This window comes from Molossus molossus, unplaced genomic scaffold (genome assembly GCF_014108415.1).
Source record: "Molossus molossus isolate mMolMol1 unplaced genomic scaffold, mMolMol1.p scaffold_m16_p_19, whole genome shotgun sequence".
NCBI lineage: Eukaryota > Metazoa > Chordata > Mammalia > Chiroptera > Molossidae > Molossus > Molossus molossus.
In genome coordinates, this window is record NW_023425354.1 from 31,173,387 (window position 1) to 31,190,374 (window position 16,988).

General features: G+C 40.0%; 1 protein-coding gene across 11 annotated transcripts in view; it reads right to left on the minus strand.

The window, feature by feature from the left end:
- Nucleotides 1–16,988, minus strand: part of STAT5B (signal transducer and activator of transcription 5B) — a 63,179-nt gene that overhangs the window by 33,485 nt on the left and 12,706 nt on the right. The window contains exon 1 of one of the 11 annotated variants that reach the window (XM_036268904.1): nucleotides 14,633–14,654. The exons of 8 other annotated variants lie outside the window; for them this stretch is intronic. The gene's annotated coding sequence lies outside the window, so the exon portion shown is untranslated. Of the gene's footprint in view, nucleotides 1–6,290; nucleotides 6,831–14,632; nucleotides 14,655–16,988 lie in introns of those variants that run through there. 2 more of the 11 variants (XM_036268901.1, XM_036268902.1) reach the window with 2 other exon arrangements.

Sequence of the window (16,988 nt, forward strand, 5' to 3'; positions counted from 1 at the left end):
CAGATAGAGTGGGAGGGAGAGAGAGAGAGAAACATCAGCATGAAAGGGACACATCGAGTGGTTGCCACCTACACGACCCAACCAGGACCAGGGACAAACTGCAACCAAGGTACGTGCCCTTAGCGGGAACCAAACCCGGGTCTCTCTGGACCTCAGGCTGACGCTCTAACCGTTGAGCCAAACCGGCCAGGACTGCCTCAGTTTTCTTATCTGTAAAACAGAAATATTAAAACTTCTGTTCCTCAGGGGGTGGTTGTAAGAATGAGTTAACATGTGTAAATGTTTAAGACAGTGGCTGGCTCATAGTAAGTGCTCAATATCATTCTGACTTTTACATTGTTCAACTTACAAAGGTGGCTTCCTTCGCCCCACCTCCAATTCTAACTCACTTCAATCAACCATACCTTTCCAAAGTTAATCATCCACAAACACCTCTTACTCCCCCCACCTCTGGTTTTAATCCTCACCTGAGGATATTTTTCTGTTTATCTTCATATAGAGCGTAAGGGAGAGGGGGAGGAAGAGAGAGAGAGAGAGAAACACTGATGTGAGAGAGACACATCGACTGATTGCCTCCCACACGACCCGATCCCAACTGGGGCCGGGGACAAACCAAAACCGAGGTACGTACCCTTGGCCGGAATCAAACCCGGGACTTTTTGGTCCACCAGCCGATGCTCTAATCGCTGAGCCAAACCAGCCAGGGCTCTCTTTTTCCTTAACTAATGTCCTGCAGTGCAAACTTTACCTTCCTTTTAAAAGATGGTACTGTGTTCCCAATTTTTAATCAATAACACTGGCACAAAAACTTCTATCAATGAGAAGCCATGGAAGGGTGATGGAAAGGCACTAGGAGGACTGACTGCTCTCCTCTCACCTCTGAATGCGAGAACTAAGAATTGTGAAGGGGATGTTAACAGGGGCAAGCCTGCCCTAAGTACAGCAAGTCCTCACTTAATGTCATCGATAGGTCTGCGACTTCAAGCAAAACGATGTATAATGAAACCAATTTTACTATAGGCTAATGATATAAACAAGAGCTAAGTTCCTATGGGATTTCTCATAAATGTTATAATAAAACAATGTTGAATGAAACGACCTACTGTATACTAAACTCCAAAAAACAAAACAGAAAACAAACAAAAACCTATTCCTTCTAAGGACAATCTGACTCCTACCAATTAAAGTATGAATTATTAGCAACAAATATTTTGATTCATCTAGTAAATAATTTCAGAAATAGGATTGAAAAATGAATTAAAATAACATTTATTAGTGTTATTATCCACCACCAGATCTGTCATTTACTGAGCACTTACTATATTATTTATGACCATAAGTGCTTCCATGATCTACTCATTTAATCCTAACATGCCCTGACCAGTTTGGCTCAGCGGTTGAGCGTTGGCCTGCATGCAGACCAGAGAGTCCCGGGTTCGGTTCCCGCTAGGGGCATGTACCACAAAAACAAAACAAACCCTAGGCAGAAGGAATTATTATTATCCCCACTTTATAGATGAGAGAATTGAGACTCAGCAAATTCTACAGGATTGTAAAATGGTGTAACAGCTTTGGAAAGCAATCTTGCAATTCTTCAAAAGGTTAAACATGGAATATCAACGTGACCCAACAGTTCCACTCCCAAACATATGCCTAAGAGAACTGAAAACACATGTCCACAAAAACTTGTACATAAATGTTCATAGCAGCATTATTCATAACAGCCAAAAAGTAGAAACAACCCAAATGTCCATCAACAGATGAATGAGTAATGTGGATATAAATGGAAACATAAAATGAATAAAATGGAATATCATTCAGACATAAAAAGGAATAAAGTACTGATACATGCTACAACATGAATGAACTTTGAAAACATTACGCTAAGTGAAAGAAGCCAGACATAAAAGGCCACATATTGCAAATTCCATTTAAATGAAATATCCAGAATAGGAAAACCCTTAGGGACAAAGTACATTGGTGGTTGCCAAGGGCTGGGGTAATAGGGAGTGACTTTTTTTTTTTTAATCCTCACCAAGGACATTTTTCCATTTTATGTTCAGATAGAGTGGGAGGGAGAGAGAGAGAGAGAAGCATCGACGTGAAAGGGACACATCGAGTGGCCACCACCCACATGACCCAACCAGGGCCGGGGACAAACTGCAACTGAGGTACATGCCCTTAGCGGGAACTGAACCTGGGTCTCTCTGGACCGCAGGCCAACGCTCTAACCACTGAGCCAAACTGGCCAGGGCAGGAGTGACTTTTAATGGGTACAGGTTTCTTTTGGAGGTGAAGTATTTGCTCCAGGTCCCAATACTGAGGGCCACCATCTGGGCTGGATGTGGGCAGTCTGGCCCCAGAGCCTGTACCCCTCTCCCTCTACCATGCTCCCTTTGTCTTGAGGACTTGCAGTGGTTGGTCATACTATTTTTTGTATTTTTCTGTATGTTTGCTATATTTTATTATTTATTTATTTTTTAAATATGTTTCTATTTTTTTCTCCCTTTTTTGATTTTAGAGAGAGAGGAAGTGAGAGGGAGAGAGAGACAGAAACATTGATGAGAGAGAACATCAACTGGCCACCTTCCACATGCCCCACACTGGGGATTGGGCCCACAACCTGGACATGTGCCCCGACCGGGAATTGAACTGGCGACCTCTTGGTGCACGAGTCGATGCTCAACCACTGAGTCACACCAGCCTGACTGCTATATTTTATAATTTAAAGAAAGAAAAAGAATAAGAGATTAGAATAAGAAACCTAATACTGCAAAGCTTTGATTTGAGCAAAGGCTTGGGCTAGTTGGCATATGAAACAGAAGGTATATAAACATTGCTTCTTATCTGAAAAGTGTAAGGCAAGGAACCAGAATTCAAAACTGTTCATCATATCAGCACCATTTAAAGACTAAAGGACTTTGGAGAGAATCTAAACAGCAAGTTCACTGGTTGTGTTAATATCAATGATTACATGTATTAAATGGTGTTGGTTACCCAGTAGTAGGAACTTGGAATACTGACTAGCAGTCATAAAGGATTAAGACTTTGTTCATATTAAAATTGGCCTAATGTCAAGTAAGAAGGCTATAGTAAAACTTTCCCATGTAGAAGTAGGTCAATACCAGAGCCATCTGCTCCTTAAAAAAAATTTCTAAACACTACTTTATATGCAATCAGGAAGGCAGTTCTCTAGCAAAATCAGATTATTAAACAGATGGGATGAGAACAGAAAGAATAAAAGTATTTGGCTCACAAAGACATAAACAAGGAAAAATTTGCCCAGGCAACATAGAGATGATAATATTCTGGGAAGACAATCAGTCATAAATCTTTACGTCACAGACAAATCATTACATATTATTTTGGGAAGAAGAGAGAATGAGGGGAGGGAGAAGGAAGGGCAGCCATTTGCTAAATGGTGGTACGTGCCCCTAGCAGGAACCGAACCTGGGACTCTCTGGTCTGCAGACCGACGCTCAACTGCTGAACCAAACTGGCCAGGGCTAAAGATCAATTTGTTTCAAAAAATGTTTTTACTGATTTTTGAGAGAGAGAGGAAAGGAGAGATAGAAAGAAACATCATTGTGAGGGAGATAACATCAATTGCCTGCCTCCTGCACGCCGCCTACCAAGGATCAAGCCTGCAACCTGGGCATGTGCCCTGACCGGGAATTGAACTGAGACCTCTCTGTCCATGGGACGAAGCTCAATCCACTGAGCCACACTGGCTGGGCTAACGATCAAGTTTTAATCAGTAGGTTATCATATACTTAAACCTGTCACCTAAATATATCTTGGCCCAACACACACAATCTCAAATATAAACAGAGTAGACTCAGACAAGGATCATCATAGCTGCTAAAACCATTAGGTGATACTTGGAGAACAGGATATTCACACAATATCAAAGTTTTACCTCACATATTACTTCTTATTCACAAAAGGAAATATGTATATTTTCAGTGGAAAAAGCTGGCGGACAACACCTTAACTAAGTAATCAAACATCCCCAACCAGGGGACAAACTGACATTTTATGCCTCTACATGCGATACTCTGAAAAGAACACACAAACTAAATGTTTACCTCTACTCATGAAGAAACAGTCAGACAAATGCAAATTGCGAGACTCATGTGAAAGACAGAAAAATGTGGAACTGTTCTAGATTAAATGAGATTAAAAATATGATAACTACCTAGAATATAATTAAACACACACACCACAGCACTAAAGGACATTACTGGTACAATTAAAAACTTTTAAATTAAATTTTAACATGGCCTATATATTGGATATTATTGTATCAATGTTGCAGTTCTTGAGACTGATAATGGCATTGAGGTTATATAGAACCACCTTGTTCTTGGTAGATACATACTCATGTATTTAAGGGTAAGGTCATGACGTCTGTAACTTACTTTCAAAGGAGAGAGTGAGAGGGAGTTGTTACCTAGATGTAACAACTGTTAACAATTGGTCAGTCCAGGCAAAGTATATATGAGTGTTCACTGTTTTATTCTTTCAACTTTTCAGTAATTTAAAATTTTTTCAAAATCAAAATTAAAAGTAAAAATATCAAATAGTAAAACAAAAGCAATGATAGTAGAGGCTTGACTCTCATCTGAAAACTGGCAGTACATAGACATTGGGACCTCTCAGACTACTACAGCCGGTAGGATGCTGTCCTACAGGTCGGGCCCCCTCCTGCCACAGTAGCTCACAGCTTGGATGAATGTGCATTTTCATTCTGTGTTGAAATCCATTTAGCAATTTGAACACCCTTTTGGGAAGAAGCTACATCACTACCATTTTCCAGATAACTAAAACAACTTTCTGTAGTCCACGAGTACTGGCCATCTGCATTGTGGAAAAGGAAGAAATGATTTCTGGCTGCTGTGGAAAATTTCTATGTCCATCTCAGAATTTCTAGTGAAGGTTTGTCTCTCTACCCATTTTATACTTTTTCAGAACTACGCTGCCCATACCCCTAATGACACACCTGAACACAACTGGCATATGAAAAGACCCTTGACAGTTTCAGGGTAACAATTCAAGGCCTCCAGGAAGGCTATAGTTACAGGATCAGATTCCAGAAAGCCTTAGCCATTGGTTCCCAAATTTGCTCCTACTCAAAGGCCAACAGAACTGTTTTGTTGACATCAACTTATTTTGTGCTCAGAACCTATACTTAAGGTCACAGCAAGGTCTGTATTCCCTCTTGGATTCTTTACTACCTCAGGAAGGTTGAACAGACTGGGCCAGTTTCCAAGAACAGAAAGGCAGCACTGTAGGGCAATGTTGCTAAGGAAGCCCTGAGGTCATTCTTCCCAGGTTATGCTTCCCACTTTTCTGTGCATCAACACCAGCACTCACTCCATGATCTTCACTATCAACAGCAAACCTGGGAGACAGACCACACTACACTGGGATGGCACAGCTACCCACCAAACCCAAACTAAGTGCAGAAGAACAAAGTACTGGCCCTGGCCGGTTTGGCTCAGCAGTTGGAGCGTCGGCCTGTGGACCAGAGAGTCCCGAGTTTGGTTCTTGCTAGGGGCACGTACCAAAAAAGAGAATAGAGTACTGTATATCCTGTATTTGTCCCCCTTTTTCAGATAGCTGCATTCTCTGCATTGACCATAATCACAATCTACTTCATTTTTGCTAAAAGACAGTTATTTGAATGTAAATCCTTTCAAAAATAGAAAATGAGCCTAAGTTTTGGTTAAAATAAATGGAAAACTAGAATTGTGTCTTTTAAGAGAGAAATGCCTGGTCAGCTAGTTCCTTTATTTGCTCATTGGATGTCGTTCCATTTGTGAAGCCCAACTGGCTGCAGCTGAGGATAAAGCCAATGTGTGGGGTATAATACTCACTGTGCTTAAATACAACAAATCCTGCAGAAAAGGCAGGTCCAACAATGGGTAGCAGGTGCTAAGAAGCTAATAATTCTGAGATGAAATGCTATTTAAATAAAGACTCACCATGTCTTAGAAAGTCAAAATGTTTGGCTTCTTGGTGAAAAAAGGTTATCCAGGGTAAGAAATAATAGTGACATCAGGACATTTAACATCAAGATGAATTAAAACTGTGCATAAAGTAACATTTACCACAGCATTAACACTGGCACTTTGCAATCAAATACACTTACTTTTGCTAAAACAAACTACTTTTTCTGGAAACAGTTTTTTGCTATATATCTACTGGGATATCTACACACAATTTAGCACCATGAACGTGAGCGAATGTTTCTACAACATACAGCAGGTGCACTGAAAAACTCCCACCTCTTAACCAACAGCGTCTGCCCCAAGACATCAGCCAGGATAATGGCTTCTGTGTCTATGTTCTTTTACCGGCTGCAGTTACAGGAAGAAGCAAAGAGCAGCGATTTCCTTCCAAAAGGTCAGCTGCCTCTGACAGACCAAACAGAAAGCAGTTCATTCTTGCCAACTTCCCCTCCTGCTTCTGCAGCTCGTACGCAATAGTGTTTGGTTTCCAGTAAAGCTCCAAAGAAAAACAAAGCAAATGTGAGACCCAGAACCTTAAAGTGTCTCACGTGACTAAATTAAAGCTAGTATGATCACATGGAGCAACAGTTTTTGACCAGCAGTGGGACTAAAATACTACCAGATTTAATGTGGACTTAAACATGAGGACTGGAACCATCCTGGGCTTACACTAATGCTCCAGAAGTCGCTACCTAAAAATAAAACGGTATTTGGACTGTAATAAATGTGACGACATGTAAGCTCCCAAGTTGATTGATATAAAAATAAATCTTTAGCTTTCATCTTCGCAAACTGAAGTCCAATCATTGTCCAACACACTAAGGCACCAGCTGGGTTCAATGTTGACAATCAGTAGAAAGAAGCATGCATACAGTGACTGCATAGTTTCATAGATTAGACATGGAGAAAAGATTTTACAACTACGAACAAAAAGGGGAAGAGGACAGAAAATATGATTTTAAAGCCTCTGTAGGTAGTAACCCCAAATAGTTATGAAATAATTTTGAAAACCTGCCTGCTGTCAAAAAAACAACACATTCTTGTGTAGACTTCTTTAAATTAAGAGAGCATCTATGGTCTGGCTAGCGTGGCTCAGTGGTTGAGCAACGACCCACGCACCAAGAGGTTGCTGGTTCAATTACTGGTCAGGGCACATGTTCAGGTTGTGGGCCCGATTCCCAGTGGGGGGGCATGCAGGAGGCGGCCAATCGATGTTCTCTTCCATTGATGTCTTTATCTCTCTCCCTCTCCCTTCTTCTCTCTCTCAAATCAATAAAGAAAATTTTATTTTATTTAAAAAAAATTTTTTTTTTTTATTCTCACCCGAGGACATTTTTCCATTTTTTGTTCAGATAGAGTGGGAGGGAGAGAGAGGAAGAGAGAGAGAGAGAAACATTGACATGAAGGGGACACATCGAGTGGCTGCACCTGCACGACCAACCAGGGCTGGGGACAAACTACAACTGAGGTACATGCCCTTAGCGGACACCCAACCCGGGTCTCTCCGAACTGCAGGCCAACGCTCTAACCACTGAGCAAAACCAGCCAGGGCAAGAAAATTTATTTTTAAAAAAAAGAACATCTATGCATTAAATCTTCCTAGACGCAACACATTAGACCCTTTTGAGTATAAAGGTAAAGAAGGAAGGAAAAATGAAGACTTTTTAAGTTTTCTCAACCAGATTAGTTTCTAGCTTAGCTGTCTGCATGAAACTTACAAGAAAATGTGACGGGTCCTTTGGAAGGACTCCTACAGCATGTCATAAGGCTCTATGTGGTTTCTAACTCGCTAGTTTCAGGTTGTGGTGGCAACAGAGACACCAGGCTTTTTGTGAGACAAGCTTGTGTTCTAAAGATTCTAGGCTTTGATGATGGAGAGTATGTAACCCACTCTGTGACTACCTCATTCGAAAGGAACACAGTTTGGGGCTCAAGGAAAAACTTGTTAGTTTGTGATACACGCTAAATTAACTACTGCTACCGACACTAGAAACTGTTTCGTGTTATAAACAAGATAAACTATTACATTTCCAAGTCTTTCCTGTACTTAATCACCAAATCTTAAATAACAGCCAAGGAACTAGCACAAAAAGGAGAACAAGCATATGAATAGTAACAGTAATAACAGTAACAGTAGTAACAATAAACATCCAAGGAGCTCTTGTCAACGAGCGCACACATAGCTGTGTGCCCTTTATATGCACCCTCACTTAATCTTCATGAAAAACCTATAAAGTAGTATGATTATTACTCTTATTCTACAGATGAGGAAACAGGATTAAGAGGTAGGAAATTTGCCTGAAGTCCTGAAGCAAGAAAGCGAAGGAGCTGGAATCAGCACTTAGGCTGTCCACCTCCCGGCGCCTCCTGTCAACTCCAGTACTTTACTTATTAAAACCTCTCACCCGTTTAAATGAGTTTTTCCTGACCAGGATACCTATGGTTTAAGACTGCTTTATGATAAAAGCACAAAGTGAATTAACACAAAATGCAGCTCACAGATAGATGCAAAAAATTATCTGACACTCCAAAAAATGCTTTCTATGGGCTGGTGAGAACATCTAGATGACAAACCTTCGGACAACCAGAGGAAGCCATGTTAGGGGTTTGGTGATTCACCTTCACTCCTCCAAATCAACCAGAAATCAGCCAAATGTGTTAGATTGTAAAAGGGTAGGAGGAGAATAATGAGAACAGTTCTTGGGTGGGCTTTCCAACGAGGCCAAAACCTAGATCCAAGATCCTGACCACTTGTGATCAGAATTAACATTGTGACATTTCCTATAAGAAGCAGAGTGGTTTGTTATACTTGTTAGATTTGTTTCCAAATTCTGTATTGGTTTCCATTAGATACATTATAATCCATTCCCAATATTTACCAGGGAACATCCTAATCTCCGGTTTTCTCATTAAAGTGACAATAATCATTTATACAAATGAGGAAACAGCTTGTGGAAAAGTCTAGTGGGTAAGATTGGATAGTAAAGGATACTGAAGTCAGCTGTTATCTGGATAACTGTTCACCTTATATCAATAATTAAACATCAAGTTACTTAATGCTGATGGGCATATGAAGTTACAGACCAGGTATAAATGATAAATTCCTGCAATAATAAACACTGATATGACAAGTGTAGAAATAACCATGTTACTGTGTGCAGTGTACATGGAATAACTGGCTGAGTGTTAGATCATCTGGGTTCACCAAGCCATGCCACTGAGAAGTATTTACTCCTATGTGGAAGACAACTTCTGAATTTAACAGTGTGGCATAACACATCAAGGAGACATTTGGAATAAGGAACCTGGAAATTCTATACTTTTATGAAAGGTGCTTCATGCAATCTTGAACAACTTTAGCTAAAAAAGTAATCAATATAAACTTATATTCTATGCCTTTTATCATTTTAATTGTCCCAGTTTTAATTTCTTAAATTTTATTTTATTGAATTTTTTAGAGAGAGAAGAAGGAATGGGGGGGGGAGACAGAGAAGAGAGACAGACAAACATCAATGTAAGAGTGAAACATCAATGGCTGCCTCCTGCACACCCCCTACCAGGATCGAGCCCACAACCTGGGCATGGGAATCAAACCAGCAACCTTTCAGTGCATGGGATAACACCCAAGCAACTGAGCCACACCAGCCACGGCTGATCATACCAGTTTTAAAAGAAGGAATGCTTTACCTCTAGAACGAGAATGTGCCCTACATTCTGGGCATAACAACTAAAGCAATTTTGAGTTACCTGTTGCTTAACTACACTCTAAGTTATCCCAGGGCAGGAATCATTTTTCATCCATTTTGATTTCTTCAACACAGTACTTGGTACACGGTAGGTATTCAGAAATTGTGTGTTAAAAACAATTTTGGTAGACCTCCGAGTTACAAAAAGAACCTAAATTGGGGGAAATGGCTGGTAGGTCAGTTATTTCCTTCAAGATGTTATTTTTAACACTGTTGGGGTCATTAACTTGAGTCCTTATTACAGGAATAATGTGACTGAATCACACTTTATAGAAACTGTGACGGAGGTTTTGACTCATCATTGGTGCTAATCAAGGTAAATATAATTGCAAGTTGTACCATTCCATAAATATCGTGACAAGTTTGTAGAACAGAGCCAACATCTCATTGTGGCAATTTCAAAGAGGAGAATCACATAAAATGTGATGATGCTAATATGAGCAGAAATTCTAAAGAAAGCTTTTTTTCTTTAACATTTTTTCTATATTGATTTTAGAGAGAGAGAGAGAGAGAGAGAGAGAAACACTGATGAGAGAGAGAACATTGATTGGCCACCTCCTGCATGCTCCCCACTGGGGATTGGGCCCACAACCTGACTGGGAATTGAACTGGAGACCTCTTGGTACATGGGTTGATGCTCAACCAGTGAGCCACACCAGGCAAAAGCCTTTTCCTTTATGCAAGCCAAACTGTTTCTTTCTTTTAATTATGTCTCAAAAAAGGTGGTGAGTATAAATGTAAAGTGCAAGGTTTATCAACAATTCATCTCTTCAGATACCAGGTATACTACCAAATACAATCCAGAAATATGTATTATTGTGCCAAAACAAGAGGATAAAGTTCTACATCCAGAATGTAGATTAACATCGGAAAGATGACTCAGGACTAATGGCATCAGTCTGACAGACACTGAACCTGCTATTTATCTCCTAAGAGTTCTTCAGCTACAGGATCTAATGCCAACGCTGGAAGGTATTTCAGTAAATACAGCCATGTTTGACTACAGACAATTTTTTATTCAAGATGTATTTCCATGTAGCAAAGTAAATTTAGCAAATGAAAATATAGTCTTGAATTGTTATGGATGTTCCCTACCCCTGCCAAAAATGACAAGCTGCTTGCTCAAAAGCTGTCACTAATTAGCAGCTGCTGCTGTAAAGAAAACCAAATGCAGTGCCAATGCAAGCATATTGAACTGGCCCTGTGACAAGGAGTGGAAAATGCAAGAATCTATTTGTGACTAGCAGACTTTCAAAATGTCGACAATCTAAATGTGGAAGACCCAGGAGCAGGGCAGTAATGGCAATAGATGTCCATTCATATTTAACCAGGAAGGATGGGGAAGAACCTCCCAGCATCCCGAACGTCACAGAAATCCCAGGGTACTGAAGTAACTGAATTCCATCACAACCATTTCCACCTCTCCCATAGGAGTCAGATTTGGTATGGGGTAACTTTTCATTATCAGTACTTCTGTCTCTGGCATACTAACGCCTGCAGTTGTAGACATCATAAAAATGGAATTTTAAAAATACCTTTCATAGTCATGGCTTTGGCCCAGACTCTTATGGCTGAATCTAGTTGCTGACCCTCAACTTTCCGAGTTGAGAAAAGGGCGTGCAGGAAAGCAGAAATGATCTGCCAGTGCAGGTGAGCAGCTGATCTACTGGTAGAAAATCACTTTACTAGCCCTATGCTCAAAGTTCGCTGTAAAAGGCTCTGAAATCACCCACAGATTAAGATTTCACTTGAAATCTATGTTGCACAGGCTCCTTTAAAGTCATTCTCCAATACTCTCTTTCTTTTTGCTTCTTTACCAATCAGATCTCCCATTATTTTTCTTTTTCCTCAACAAGTTAGTTTCTATCTTTAAAAAAAAAAAAAAAGCTATGTCCTCTTTGGTTTTAGTCTCCTTACTTTCTTTTTCCCTCTCCCTCCAGGCAGACTGATAGAGAGCCATTACTATGTTATTATTTTCTTTAAATTGATTTTAGAGAGAGAGGAAGGGAGAGGGGGAGAAACATTGATGAGAGAGAACATCAATTGGTCACCTCCTGCATGCCCCCCACTGGGGATTGGCCCACAACCTGGGCATGCGCCCTGACCGGGAATTGAACCAGCGGCCTGGGGCATGGGTCGGTACTCAACCTCTGAGCCACACTGGCCGGGCAATTACCACGTTATTTATATTTGGATATTAGGATCAGGTTGTCTCTGTAGCAACTACTCAGAAAAATGAAAAAGAAAGAGAAAGAGCCCTGGCCAGTTTGGCTCAGCGGTTAGAGCATTGGCCTACGGTCCAGAGAAACCCAGGTTTGGTTCCCGCTAAGGGCATGTACCTTGGTGTGGTTTGTCCCCGGCCCTGGTTGGGTTGTGTGGGTGGCAGCCACTCAATGTGTCCCTTTCACGTCGATGTTTCTCTCTCTCTCTCTCTCTCTCCCCCACTCTATCTAAACAAAAAATGGAAAAAAAAATGTCCTCTGGTGAGGATTAAAAAAATAAATAAAAGAGGAAGAGACAGAATGGAAGAAAAGGGAAGGGAAAGGAGAGAGGGAGGAAGGAAGAGAGATACAGAGGGAGGGAGGGAGGAAGGGAGAAGGGAAAATACAATGCAAATAGAAAAATGGAAAAAAGAAACGAATATGAACTTAAAAGTTCTTAATGAAGTGCAATCAAAACCCTTTTGTAGCCGCTGTCCTTTATGTAGAGTTTGTCTTAATGCCTGTATAACCAACTACAACAATGTATCGGTAATTTTCCATTTCATAATCAGGCTATAACACTGGGAACAACTTACTTTATGAAACATGGAGAAAGCCTAATCTTTGATATTACTGTCAGTGCAGGTTTATCAGCAAGACTTGGAGGAGATAAGCCTTCTGACATACAGATTAGGAATCACATTTTCAAAGCATTAGTAACTCCCTAGCGGCACGCAGCAGGCTGTTGAGTTAACTTGTCTTTGGATACTTATTGTGTACCTAGCTGGGGCTACGTACAAAGACAAACTAAATTATCAAGTCTCCAAGCAAAGAGGTCATAAAAAAAAAATAAAAAAAATAGCCAGACACAAAGGGATAAATACTATTTAATTCCATTTAATATGAGGTACCTAAAAGTAGTCAAATTTATATGAAAAAAGCATGCTGGTTGCCAGGGACTGGGGGGTGGGGGAGTTACTGTTTAGTGGGTACAGGATGTCAGTTTGGGATGATGAAAAAGTTCTGGAGATGGATGGTGGTGATGGTTGCATGACAATGTGAATATACTTAATGCCACTTGGAAATGGTTAAAATGCTAAAAGAAAAAAAATTTAATGGGGGAAAAAGCCAATTCTTGCCTAGTGAACTCACTTTTCTTCCATCCTTAACTCTGAAATCCAAAGGAAACAGAGAATTGGCATTCCCTTCTCTTTTCCTTCTTCCACAGTAAAAAATGCATGCTTCCAGGCCTCCAGGCTTGAAGAAGTCTCTGACTACACTTTCTCTATTGAGATTAAAGGGGAGTACATGGAATTAAGGCATCTTTAATACCAATCAATGCTTATCAGAGATGAGCATCTGCCTACCATAAACAGGTGGAGTGCTCAACCCTCTTATAGAAACAATAAATGTTTGTTTAACGAATACTTAACTGAGCACCTGTTGCATGCTAGGCTCTGTTCCAGGTACTGAAAATATAGCAGGGAACAAAATAGATGTATTTTATGAAACCTAGACTCCAGTGTCTACTATTAAATACTTCAAAGTTTAAAAAAATACAGCCTATATTTTACTTTTTCAGTTTTGTTTTTAATTTTCTTCTTTTTATTTCTGTTGTGGGGTGGGGAAGGACACCACTTGACTATTATAGAACCCGTAACAATGAAGTCTGTGCATTCAAACCAATACTTGGAAAAACGTTTTCAAAGGATCTCAACAAAATCAGAATAACAAGGGTGATACCAGGCTTTTGTAAAAGGCCTGACCATGTGAATGCAATTTCTTATGAAACCAGGACATCTGTTCATCCTGCTGAAAGTTGATCATCTTTATAGAGCTATAATATGTGCAAAACAAATCAAGTCTAATCAAGGATTCCACAGTTAAGATCATTTCAATGTGGTATTAGTCCAGCTTTTCCCAGCATACATAGTTTCATTTAGAGGATAACTTTCATGACGGCCACAAACAAATCATTTATCTTTCAAAGATGATTTGCAGATTCAATCTCTACAAGGTACTAAAAATATAGAGCACAGAGTTAAAAACTTACAACAGGACTCAAGTTTCTACCCACCAATGCGTAACAGCACAAGGTGGTAGGTGGCTAGCAAACAAGTAGTTTAATCCCCCCCCCCCCACACACACACAGAATAAAATATAGGTCAAATTCTACTGAAACAACAAATACCATCACAGTGAAAGCTTATGTATAACAAAAATATTTTGAAATCTTGAAAATGTGCCACCTGTTTCTCAAGTTAATGCAACAATCTTTTATTCAATATAATGACTATAATGAATTTTAAAACAAAAGAATTAGACTCCACAGAGCATAACTTTTATATAGGCTCTTAAATTTTCATTTAAGAAAATATTGTAAATATTCCCAAATATTATATTGAATAAATTTTTTTTTCCTTTATGGAAATAATCCTCTTTTTTATTGAGGAAATAATGACATTCAATAAAGTATACCAGGAAGTTTTAAGTGTTACAATTAACCTATATTTGGTACCATACTAAAATAAAGGGGTTTCTAAAGCCTGCCTTACTAAAACTTACTGAATGTTTTATTTAACATTAAAGTCAATTAAACCCTGGCCAGTTTGGCTCAGTGATTAGAGCGTTGGCCCGAAGACCAGAGAAGTCCCAGGTTAAGGGCACATACCTCGGTTGCAGTTTGTCCCAGGCCCTGGTTGGGGTCCTGTGGGTGGCAACCACTCCGATGTGTCTCTCTCATGTTGATGTTTCTCTCTCTCTCTCTCTCCCCTCCCCCCTCTCTCCCTCCCACTCTATCTGAAGATAAATGCAAAAATGTCCTTGGGTGAGGATTAAAACAAGCCAATTAACTTGGCTTAGATGTCAGCCATTATGCAAAGCAACACAGATGTTCTATCCATTTCTTCAAAGGTTCCTTCTAGAATCAGAGATCTAAAAAGACCATTAAAATTGACTAAGTAGGCCCAGCCAGTGTGGCTCAGTGGATTGAGCGTCGTCCAGGTTCCGGTTCAATTCTGGTCAGGGCACATGCCTGGGTTGCAGGCTTGATCCCCGTCTGGGGAGGTGGGGCATGCAGAGGGTGACTGGTTGATGTTTCTCTCTCACATCGATGTTTCTATCTCTCTCTCTCTATCTATATATGTAACTGTTTCTTCAGTCTTCCACACACAGTTGGAGTTATCATCATCTCATCCTTGAAGAACTAAAAATTACTCTTCTCCCTTTGGTACCTCCTAAACTAATCTTAAGAGGGGAAAAGAACATCTCTTTTGAGAGGAAAATTTTATCTGTAACTAGAAGATCCCAAATTTCAAGCATCAACTTTAAGTATACTGTAAAAATAAACAGTATCAAAAGCAAAAAGAGCCCTGGCCAGTTTGGCTCAGAGATTAGAGAGTCAGCTCGCGGACCAGAGAGACCCGGGTTCGGTTCCTGCTAAGGGCACGTACCTCGGTTGCAGTTTGTCCCCGGCCCCGGTTGCGGTCGTGTGGGTGGCAACCAGTAGATGTGTCTCTCTCACATCGATGTTTCTCTCTCTCTCTTCCCCCCTCTCTGTCCCTCCTGCTCTATCTGAAGATGAATGCAAAAATGTCCTAGGGTGAGGATTAAAAACAATTTAAATTAAATTTAAAAAAAGCAAAAGGGATACAATTATTTTCTAGGCAAACTCAGTTTCTAACACACACACACACACACACACACACACACACACACACCCAGCCCCCCAAAGCAAAATAACAAAACTCTGTCTCAAAGTGATTTGATAGTTGAGGGATACCTAAAATAGAATGGGCTGTGTTAATTATAGACTTATATAGGTGACAAGAGAGCACTTAGGCTGATGAATCCAAGTTCAATACTCAGGCCCTTGCACCCTTCTGTATTACAACAACAGGCAACTCCCAACCTCTTCCCTGTACCCTCTGTTCCAGTCACCTTACAAATGAAATCATATTCCAAAACCCATGTGCGTGTTTGTTGTTTGAAACATAGAATATTTTCTCATAGAAACAAAGTAATAAAGAAATAAAAACTCCTAGGTAAACCCCAAAACCTCAGTTGAACTACAATCTTACCAAACCTAATTACTGTTTATAATTTTGTTTCTGAAGAAAAAGATGTTAGAATTTCTAGTAAGATTAGTAACAAAATAATCCCACCACCTGTGTCTGTTTCCCATCCCAGCTCCCACATAGCACAGACTGGAGAAGTCCTACCCTGAAGGACAGAAAAGGGCCTCCCAGGATGTGGATGATCAACCATGCCTTGGTGCAGCACTTTCCAAAACGGAGTGTATCCGTGTCTGTGTGTTTTGGGGTGGGCACCTGGTGGGAATTCAGGGGTGTCATCTTCTTTAGGTTAAGAGCAGCTTCTGTTCCCTTATAGAGCAGTAGCTTCAGTTCCCAGAGGTCAAGAGACCCTATTTGAATCTGAGTTATTTATAAGCCAGATGCTAAAAGTAGGAGACAGCCTGTATTTTATTTCTTTAGAAAGCCTGTAACTGCACCAATATGACAGCCACTAGCCACATGGGCTACTGGGCACTTGAAATGTAGCTAGTGTCATTTTTAATTTTTATCTCATTTTAGTAAACTTAAATGTAAACTGAAAAACTGATGCTCAACTTAGTTACTGGAAAATTTTCGCATATGTTTGGAACAAGTTGGGTATGTGAATCTATGGACAGAGATTTTATTAAATGTGAACACGGTTCATGTATTTCTGATGAACATTTTGCATCCAAATTGAGATATGCTGTAAGTGCAAAATACACACTAGATTTGAAAGACTTAGCATAAAAAATGTAAAATATCTCATTGTTTTAACTGTATATTTGGATGATTTATCTCTTCTCCATATTTTCTAACTCCATTACCTTTATTAATGGGGAGCTGTTTGTTTATATTAGGGGCTTGCAACCAGAGTCTATGTACCTCTTCATGTGTAAGCAAGATTTTATGTGTATGAGCATTTTACTGGGAATAAAGTCAATGGTTTTATTGGAGTCTCAAAACATCCCCTAA